Consider the following 11349-nt stretch of genomic DNA (forward strand, 5'->3'; position numbering starts at 1 on the left):
GTGTATGGTTACAAATAGCGTTTTGTTCTTATTAATCATAACTAGATGAAGGAGATGGGGCCGGGAGCTGGACACACAGTACATGGATGCCTGCCCTGGGGAACGGAGGTCCTTCCCAGGATAGAAATCTACAGCAAACACGACTGAATCAGCATGCTCAGGGCACAGGCAACGGGAGCAGCACACCAGAACTAGGAACGAATTCTTCCCCAACTCAGAAATGTGACCCGAGAATCCAGACCTGCAACCACAGAACTCACCCACAGGGATATTATCCCCTTGTGTCATGTGGAAGAGGCTAGTCATCAAAAGCTTATTCCCAGACCCGAACAGAGACTGTGTGCATGTGTGCTAAGTCGCTTCAGTCATGTCCGACTCTTTGTGACCCCATGGACTGTAGCCCACCAGGCTCCTTTGTCCCTGGGATTCTCCCAAGCAGGAATACTGGAGCAGGTTGCCATTCCCTCTTCCAAGAGATTCTTCCTGACCCAGGGATTGACCCCCATCTTTTACATCTCCTGCACTGGCAAGCAGTTCCTTTACCACTAGGGCCACCTGGTAAGCCCTGATAGAGAGTAGTTATCCTAATATGAGTGAGGGACTTAGTGAAACTTTCTTGAAAAGCAAATATAGGAGAGTAACCATTATTATGTTTGTATATTGTATTTTAGCTTACAAAGCACCTTCCCATTTGTTAGGGTATTTTTTTCTTCACAGCAACCCTGTAAATTAGGCATTTAGACAGGAAATGTATATTCTATCTGACTTATTTAAGTACTGGAAGCTGAAAGCCACAAAGGAAAAACAGAGCTCGTAACTGGGCTTGCAGACTCTCAGACCTGAATTTCCATTTTCTGTGGTGCAGTCTAAAGAAGGATTTAGAAGCACAGTTAATTTTAGTCAGCTCAATAAACTTTTTTAGGCTTTGTTGTAACAGACCATGGAAATCTTTGTTAGTCAGGAGTTCCAGCTGTGTAGTCTCAAACCAGGACTCATGTGCACGCCCAGTGAACTACACGTTTTGTACCTAGAAAATTCAGTAAAGAATGGGAAATACAAAAACCTACAAGGATATATGAAGTTTAATCCCAGGATAGTGTGTGTGCTAGCAGGAAGAAACAAGATATTCAGCAAAAATCATGATGTAAATTCTCAACTATGTTAACCTTAACACATGCTCTGAAAATCTGTTATTTAAAAAATCACATTTACTCTCCCAGTTCCTGTACACAGAATGATCAATTTAGTATTGGAATGGCATTTATGGGAAAGCAGTAAGTGATCATAATAATTTAATGTCTACACCTAGGTAGCATTTGACCTGTAAACCTCAACCCATTAGAGTATTCTTCTCTAAAGTTTATTCAGGACAAGCATCAAAATTGGGAGTTTGAGGCCAAATTTTACATTGAGTAAAAGCTTCTTTATTTTACACAATTACTTTTGCTTGTTCCTTTAAAGCTCAAAATTCTTATTAACAGCACATATCTAATCTCTTTATAAAGCCTAATAATGTTTAATTATGACCAAAGTCAGCTAGTTCTCACACACTGTGACTGAGGTAAAGAGAACTTCCCTAGCCCAGATTAGTAACAAATTTCTAGCCTATATTCTGTAATTTTCTCCAAATATTAAATATATGCCACCTATGACTCCCCGCCTCCCCGCCCCGAGTTTCAATTTGAAAAGCTGTTGCTTCTCTATAGGCAATTATTGCATCACAGAAAGGAAAAAAGTCTGCCTCAAAATAAGTCATTCCTGAAAAGTGCTACAGACAAAACTACAGGAAGTAGCTCAAATGGAGTCTGTTTACAGAATGTAGCATGTGGAAAATCACATACAAAACATAAGACATCTTCACTTTTGTCAAATAATTTAAATTGAAAAATGAATCTGTATGTAGTGTATTACATCGTTCAATGTCACTTCAGCTAGATTCACTGCATGGAAGTCTCCCTTAAAAACAGATTTTATGTTTAACCATCTTCAGTAAGAACAAAAGGAATTAACTCACCTACTCAGTTGGAGAGAAAAATCTTAATATAAAATTCCAGCTAAAGGAGTAAAATTCCATTTAAATCTTAATATGAAATTTTCATCTATTAATATAATAACATCTATTGAATAAAGTGTTCCATTTTCCTCAGCTCATTGTTCCTTATATTAGATATTCACATGAGTAAGCCCAATAGTGTGTGTTTACTGTAATTTTTCTTTTCTGTCATGTGAAGGAATATCCTTGTCAATTTTAATTCAACAACCATGGTGATTTGGGGAGATGAGATCTTATAACCAAAGAGCTTGCGGAGTATTCCCTTTCTTGCTATTAGGAGGACCTCCCACAAAGGTACCCGAAGAGAGTGGTTACTCTATACCAAGATCAAAGACACTGAACAGTGTGCTTCAAGAAGGACTGGTTTATGGGGCAAACACATGAGCTCTGGCCTCTAGGGTCAAAACATTTGAGTGGCCTTTTAGAGACTTAATGTTCCTTGGAGTCCACAGAATTCAATAAGTTTAAAACATTAAAATGTTTTTCCTATTCCAGCAGGAAGCCAAACTGACTTAATTCCTAACAGTGGAAAACGGGTGAGCAGTAGCTAGTTATTCTCAGAGTACAAATATGTACGTGAAGGTGAAGTCGCTCAGTCATGTCCAACTCTTTGCGACCCCGTGGACTGTAGCCTACCAGGCTCCTCTGTCCATGAGATTCTCCAGGCAAGAATACTGAAGTGGGTTGACATTTCTTTCTCCAGGAGATCTTCCCAACCCAGGGATTGAACCAGGTCTCCTGCATTGGAGGCAGACGCTTTAACCTCTGAGCCACCAGGGAAGCCTCAGGGTACAAGTATGTACATGAATCCACCCCTAAATTTCCTTATATGATTCATAAGCACATCTGTCACTTCCCATGGAACATTTTCCATGTTCCTTTACCTACTTATTTTTCTGAACTATATGCAGATGTTTATGACATAACTAGAGTACAAGTACACAAAGTTTTAATAAAGGATCACATATTTGGACTAATAGGAAAGCCATGTTACATTCACCCAAATGTTGGTGCATCCACTTCCATTAAAAATATGCATATATGCCAACAAAAGTAGCATAATGAGGAACTCTAGGGACCTATCCCCTCCATAGAAAACTAGAAAAACTGACAAAAACTGGCAGATGTTAGTTTTGTTGAAAGTCTGTAAAGTATTTTAAGTCTTATAGGAGCCAAGTAAATGCTTAAAAAACAAAAAAACAAGAACTGAAACCCAGGAGGATAGTTTAATGGCATTTCGTCTTAACTTTTCCTCAGCCTTCTGCCCCAGTCAGCCTCAAAAAAAATGGCAGCCTGTCTTCCTGGCATGGTTCTGAGGAAGCAGAACAGACCTTGTTCCCAAGGAACAGTGTGTGTGCTCACTTTTCTGGAGGCTCCTAGGAAAACTGAGGCAAGGGCTTGCCTTTGTTTGACCTAACTCAGAAGTCACTCAGGGTAGCAAAAAGGCTGCACACAAAGGGTGTTTCTCTAAAAACTCAAGGTAAATGAACATGCTGCTGCTGCCCAGGCAAAAGATAAGAGCTGCGACAAACAACACGCACAGAGTTGAAAGCCTGGCCGGAAAACTGGGGAGTGACATACTCGGGAATAAGGGCTTCAAAAAGCACCCTCATATTCTAAGGAACCTAGAAGGACCTGCCAGTAACCCAAGGCAGGATACGTCTTCATAAAAAATGTGCAAAGCCCTTGAGTTTTTCCCTCTTGCCAGTCTTTACACCAAAGCCCACGCAGGAAGTGGAGGCCAAAGCGGAGCTGTAAACACCAGGTAAGTGTTGAAGGGGCAACAAACACAGTCAATCTGCAAAGACCAGGAGAGGATTTTCTCTCATTTCCTTTTCTTTTTGGCTTTAAGCATTTAAGGAAAGCTCTGTCACACCACTAGCTGACCACTAAAATAGAAACTTCACGTGCCACATGCAGTTTTTACAAAAACAATTTTTTCGAAAGTCACTAAAGAAGTACAACCTACAATAAGCAGCAGAAAATCTGGAGAGGGAGCAGAATTTCCAGAGTTGCCATATTAGAGTATTTAAAATGAGCAATTTCAAAAAATAAAAGCATACAACAAGAAAATGGTCTATTCACAGGAAAGAAAAAAATTAGCAGAAAACTATCCTTGAGAAAGCACAGACATTGGACTTCCTAGATAAAGACTCCACCAGTCTGTAACATATTCAGAGAGCTAAATGAAACCATTAGCTAAAGGAAACAAGATTAGCAATGTCTCAGACTATGAATTAAGAAATAGAAATTATTAAAGGAATCAAATACAAATCATGAAACTAAAAATACCATAATTGAAAAATTCATCAGAGGGACTCAACAGCAGAACAGAGAGATGTACTGAAATGATCCAGTCTGAGGAGTAAAACCAAAAAGAATGAAGGACAAATGAGCAAAGCATATGAGACCTAAGAGACCTATCAAACACCGTGAAGTAAAAAGTACTGATTCTCAAGCATAGCCACAGGCAGTCCAGGTAGAAGAAATCAGTAACTTGTGCTATCGTGCCACCTACTGAAAAACAAAGGCCTCTAGCTATCAACTTGCTGAACTGTTGAAATCAGAGTAAAAGGCAAGCTTTACCTAAAGAAGAAAAGTATTTGCTACTTCAAAATATGCTGGCAGAGGAACAACTCATCAGGCACTGTGAAAAACCATGGTAACTGTCACAAAGAGAAAAATGACAATTTTCCAGAAGCCAAACTTCAAGTCACAGAATACTGCAATCTAAGAGAATTAAAAATAGTTGTCATGAAGAAACAAGCTATAAGAAAAATAAGAAAGGCAGTTCAGTGAGCTCAAGAATCAGATTAATGAACAGAAGGAACACTTTACCAGAGATTTAAACTCTTAAATTCTGGAGCTGAAGAAATAGATGAAGATCATATTTGAAAACATTGGGAATGAGTTGCTAATTTTCTCTTTTACATGGTCTGCTTTAAGACAGAACTCCAGAAATAATTAAGGTAGAGGAGAATATTTTTTAAATCTAACTTTATGACAACCATTTGACTCTGCTAGGAAAGAACAGCATGAAAATAATGGGTATCCAGAAGAAGAAGAGCACAGAGTTTGTATAAGGAAATATTAGCAGGTAACTTCCAAATTCTGGGGAAGCAACTATATATAAAATTCAGACAACACAAAAAGGCCTTCTCCAAAACACACTGGGCTTTCCTAGTGGCTTACATGGTAAACAATCTTCCTGCAATGCAAGAGATGCAGGTTCAATCCCTGGGTTGGGAAGATTGCAACTGGCAACCTAGATGTCCATCAGCAGATGAATGGATAAGAAAGCTGTGGTACATATACACAATGGAGTATTACTCAGCCATTAAAAAGAATTCATTTGAATCAGTCCTAATGAGGTGGATGAAACTGGAGCCTATTATACAGAGTGAAGTAAGCCAGAAGGAAAAACACCAATACAGTATACTAACGCATATATATGGAATTTGGAAAGATGATAACAATAACCCTGTGTACGAGACAGCAAAAGAGACACTGATGTATGGAACAGTCTTATGGACTCTGTGGGAGAGGGAGAGGGTGGGAAGATTTGGGAGAATGGCATTGAAACATGTAAAATATCATGTATGTTGAAACGAGATGCCAGTCCAGGTTCAATGCACGATACTGGATGCTTAGGGCTAGTGCACTGGGACGACCCAGAGGGATGGTATGGGGAGGGAGGAGGGTTCAGGATGGGGAACACATGTATACCTGTGATGGATTCACTTTGATATTTGGCAAAACTAATACAATTATGTAAAGTTTAAAATAAAATTAAAAAAAAAAGTCAATGACAAAGAATTGACGGAGAAAAAAAGACAGTAACCTACAAAGGAATTCCCATTAGGCTATCAGCTGACTTCCAGCAGAAATTCTATAGGCTAGGAGAGAATGGAATGGTAGAATCAAAATATCAAAAGAAAAATTGTCAGCCAAGAATACTGTTAAGCAAAGTCATTCTTCAGATATAAAAGAGAAACAGAAGAGTTTTCAGATAAACAAAAGCCAAGGTAGTTAATCTCCACTAGACTTGCCTTATAAAGAAGTTATTGAAAGTTCCATCTGAAAGGAAAAAGGCCAAAGTACATAAAACTGAAGTGGACGGAGTCAGAAAGCTGAAACTGTGTATCAGAATAGGTTGTTAAACAATTATGGCATAAAAAAGGAAGAAGAAGTATAAAAATAACTATAGCGATCACAATAAACTGTGGAAAATTCTGAAAGAGATGAGAATACCAGACCACCTGACCTGCCTCTTGAGAAATTTGTATGCAGGTCAGGAAGCAACAGTTAGAACTGGACATGGAACAACAGCCTGGTTCCAAATAGGAAAAGGAGTTCGTCAAGGCTGTATATTGTCATCCTGCTTATTTAACTTACATGCAGAGTACATCATGAGAAACGCTGGGCTGGAAAAAGCACAAGGTGGAATCAAGATTGCCGGGAGAAATATCAATAAACTCAGATATCCAGATGACACCACCCTTATGGCAGAAAGTGAGGAGGAACTAAAAAGCCTCTTGATGAAAAGTGAAAGAGGAAGAGGAAAAAGTTGGCTTAAAGCTCAACATTCAGAAAAAGAAGATCATGGCATCCAGTCCCATCACTTCATGGGAAATAGATGTGGAAACAGTGTCAGACTGTATTTTTTTGGGCTCCAAAATCACTGCAGATGTTGATTGCAGCCATGAAATTAAAAGACGCTTACTCCTTGGAAGAAAAGTTATGACCAACCTAGATAGCATATTGAAAAGCAGAGACATTACTTTGCCAACAAAGGTCCATCTAGTTCAAGGCTATGGTTTTTCCAGTGGTCATGTATGGATATGCGAGTTGGACTGTGAAGAAAGCTGAGCACCAAAGAATTGATGCTTTTGAACTGTGGTGTTGGAGAAGACTCTTGAGAGTCCCTTGGACTGCAAGGAGATCCAACCAGTCCATTCTGAAGATCAGCCCTGGGATTTCTTTGGAAGGAATGATGCTAAAGCTGAAACTCCAGTACTTTGGCCACCTCATGAGAAGAGTTGACTCGTTGGAAAAGACTCTGATGCTGGGAGGGATTGGGGTCAGGAGGAGAAGGGGACAACAGAGGATGAGATGGCTGGATGGCATCACTGACTCAATGGACGTGAGTCTGAGTGAACCCCGGGAGATGGTGATGGACAGGGAGGCCTGGCGTGCTGCGATCCATGGGGTCGCAAAGAGTCAGACACGGCTGAGCGACTGAACTGAACTGAACTGAACTGAACTGATAGCTACTTCAATTTGGTACCAAAACACAAAGGATCATTTGAATCAACAAAAACCTAAGGGAAAGAAAAGAACTGCACTTATAGAGGCAAATAAAGATGCTATCAGCAAAGGACTAGTTTATCTCTGAAAAATTTTATGCAAACCTCATGATAACCACAAAACACACCTAGAGGACAGACACAAAATAATTAAAAAGAGGAAACTGATAAAAACATAGAAAACCACCAAATTAAAGTTACAGAAACAGAAATGGATATATATAGCAACCAGAAAATAAAAAGTGAAATGATATTACTAATTTCTCATTTATCAATAATCACCCTAAATGTACATGTTTTTTGAACTCGCCAAAAAACACAGGGTATCTATGTGGATTAAAAAAAAAAATAAAACAACTAACTGCTGCCTTTACAAGATCCATCTCAGCTCTAAAGACAAACATAGGCTCAATGTGCAGGGATGGAAGATGATCCTCTGAATAGTAGCCAAAACAAAGCAAGTGTAGCCACTCTCATATCAGACAATACCGACTTCAAGCCAAAAAATATAGACAAAGATGGACATTATATAAAGAGGAAAAATTTTCAAGAAAACATAGCATTTATTACCATATATACACCTAACATAGGAACATCAAAATATATAAAGCAGTTATTAACAGTAAAATATTGACAGCAACACGATAAAAGTAGGGACTTTAGACACCACTTAAATCAACAGGTATACGATCCAGACAGAAAATCAACAAGGAAAGAGTGGCCTTAAATAAAACATTAGTCCAAGATGAAATAACAGATTTATACAGAACATTCTATCCAAATGCAACAGAATAAAAATGCCCAAGTATGTGTGGAATATTCAAGGACAGACCATACAGTGAGACACAAAACAAGTCTCAGTAAATTTAATAAGCTTGAAATCATATCAAGCATCTTTTCCAATATAATGATATGAAACTAAAAATCAACTGCATAAAAAAGCTGGAAAAAATCACAAATATGTGGAAACTGAACAGTACACTATTGAACAACTATGGACTCAAAGCAGAATTTTAAAAATACCTAAAGACAAGTAAAAATGAAAGTGTGATACCAAACTATGAGATACAGCTGAAGTGGCATTAAGGGTGAAGTGTATAGCTACATGAAGGCCTACTTCATGAAACAAGAAACACTAACAAACTTACACCTAAAAGAACTAGAAACAGAACCAAAAACAACAACAGCTAAAAAAAAAAAAAAAAAAAAGCCTAGAGTTAGAAGGAAATAACAAAGATCAGAGCAGAAATTAATGAAATAAAAACTAAAATCACAATAGAAAAGATCAATGAAACCTAAGTCCTATTTCTTTGAAAAGATAAAATTAACAGTTTTGACTAGACTCATTAAGAAAAAATTGGGAAAGCTCAGATAAATAAAAATCAGAAACAGGAGAAATTACAGTGGATACCACAGTAACATGAAAGATTGTGAAGAATACTATGAACACCTATATACCAACAAATTGGGACAACCTAGGAGAAATGGGTAAGTTTGTTGTATCGTACAAACTTCCAAAACTAAATGAAGGAATAGAAAACTTGAATAGATCAATTACTAGTAAGGAGACTGAAACAGTAATCAAAACTTCCCAAAACAGTAAACTTCAAGATCAGGTAGCTTCACAGGTGAATTCTACCAAACATTCAGAGAAGATTTATTACCCATCCTTCTCAAACATTTTCAAAAAAACTAAAGAGGAGTGAATGCTTCCTACTCAACTTACAAGGCCAACATTACCTTATAACAAAACCAGACAAAGACAACACAAACATGAACATTGATGGCAAAACTCCCAAACAAAATTATTAGTGAACCAAGTACAATAGTAAATTTAAAAGATTATAGCCATGATCAAGTGGGGTTTATTCTAGGAATGTAAGAATGATTCAGCATTTGCAAATCAACCAACATGATACCACGTTAAAAAAAATGAAAACAAAAGCATATGATCATCTCAGTAACGAAAAAACGCTTTTGACAAGATTGAGAATCTATTTATGATTTAAAAACTCACAACAGGTATAGAATACCTAAACATAACAAAGGCCATATATGACAAACCCACAGCTTTCACCATCAAGACTCCACCAAAAACACCATTAAAAATAATAAATGAATACGATGTTGCTTGGTATAAAAATCAGTATACAAAAAAATGTTGCTTCTCTTCTAACAAAGAACTCACTGAAAGAGAAATTAAGAAAACAATCTCATTTACAATCACAGCAAAAATAAAATACCTAGGAAAAGTCGAACAAAGGGGGTCAAACACCTGTACACTAAACACTGTAGAAAGATATTTTGTGCTCATGGATTGGAAGAATTAATGTTACGAAATTTCCATATTACCTGAAGCAATCTACAGATTCTGTGAAATCCCTATCAAAATCCCAATGACAATTTTTATAGAAATAAAAGAAAATCCAAACATTTGTATGGAACCACAAAAGCCCTTGGAAAAAGGAATTCTGGGGGAAAAAAAGAAAGGAGATATCACACTCATTGATTACAGATTATACCAAAAAAGTTATAGCAAACAATACAGCACAGTATTGTCAAAAAAACAGATGTAAAGATCAATGGAAGAGAATTTAGGGTTCAGAAATAAGCCCAGACACACAGGGACATTTAATTTACAGCAAAAGAACAAGAACATACAATGTAGAAAGGATTATCTCTTCAATAAATTGTGTGAAAAACTGGACAGCCGGATGAAAAAGAAATGACTATTTTTTGTACCATACATAAAAACTAAAAATAGATTAAAGATGAATATAAGACTAAAACCATATAAAATTGCTTGAAGGAAACAGGCAGTGTGCTCCTTGACTTAGGTTTTACTAATATTTCTCTGGATATGGCTCTTCAGGCAAGGGAAACAAAAGCAAAAATAAACAAACATCAATTTAAAAAGCTTCTGTACAGTAAAGGAAATCATCAACAAAAAAACTGTAGCAAATAAGATACTTCGAAGTCATATCTGATAAGGTGTTATTATCCCAAATTTAGAAATAACTCGGGGGGAGGAGCTAAGATGGCAGAGGAGTAGGATGGGGAGAACACGTTCTCCCCCACAAATTCATCAAAAGAACATTTAAACACCGAGTAAATTCCACAAAACAACTTCTGAATGCCGGCAGAGGACATGAGGCACCCAGAAAAGCAACCCAAGTCTTCGAAAGGAGGTAGGAAAAAATATAAAAGACAAAAAAAGAGACAAAAGAGGGAGGGATGGAGTTCCGTCCCGGGAAGGGAGGCTTAAAAAGAGACAAGTTTCCAAACACCAGGAAACCTTCTCACTGCCGAATCTGTGCCGAGCCTTGGAAGCACAGAGGGCAACATAACAGGGAAGAAAAATAAATAATTAAAACCCGCACATTGCGAGCCCTACGGTAACTCCCGCAGCAGAGAAGCAGTGCAGATGCCTGCATCCACCATTAGCAAGCAGGGGCTGAGCAGGGAGGCGCGGCGTGGGCTGCATCACAAGGATCTGGCCTGAATACCCCAAGTGCTATCTGAGTGAAATAATTCGGGCTAGCAAACCAGACTGTGGGATATCTATCACGCGAAAAGCCAGCCCTAATCTAAGACACTGCCAGGCCCGCACACGGAACAAAGGACTGAACAGAGATAGCCAGCTGCAGACCTTCCCCCTCTGGTGACAGGCAGCCAGAGCTGGAAGGGGACAATCGCAGCCCCAGAGAGACATTATCTATAAAACTGTAAGCAGGCTTCTTTGCTAACTAAAACTTCTTGGGGGTCTGGACGGTCAACATCTGCCTGAGAAGGTGCGCCAGTTGCACACCTAGATAACCAAGCAGCAGGGAGGCGATAAGTGGCAGCAATCACGCTCGCCAAACACCCTATCACCTGAGCTGCTCAGATCTGGGAAGGGCACAAAACGCAGGCCCAACTGAGAGTCTGCGCCTCTGAGGACTACCCAAGTGCCTGAACCTGAGCCACTTGGACCTGGGAAGTGCAGGCAGC

Source organism: Bison bison, unplaced genomic scaffold (genome assembly GCF_000754665.1).
Source record: "Bison bison bison isolate TAMUID 2011002044 unplaced genomic scaffold, Bison_UMD1.0 scf7180017864105, whole genome shotgun sequence".
NCBI lineage: Eukaryota > Metazoa > Chordata > Mammalia > Artiodactyla > Bovidae > Bison > Bison bison.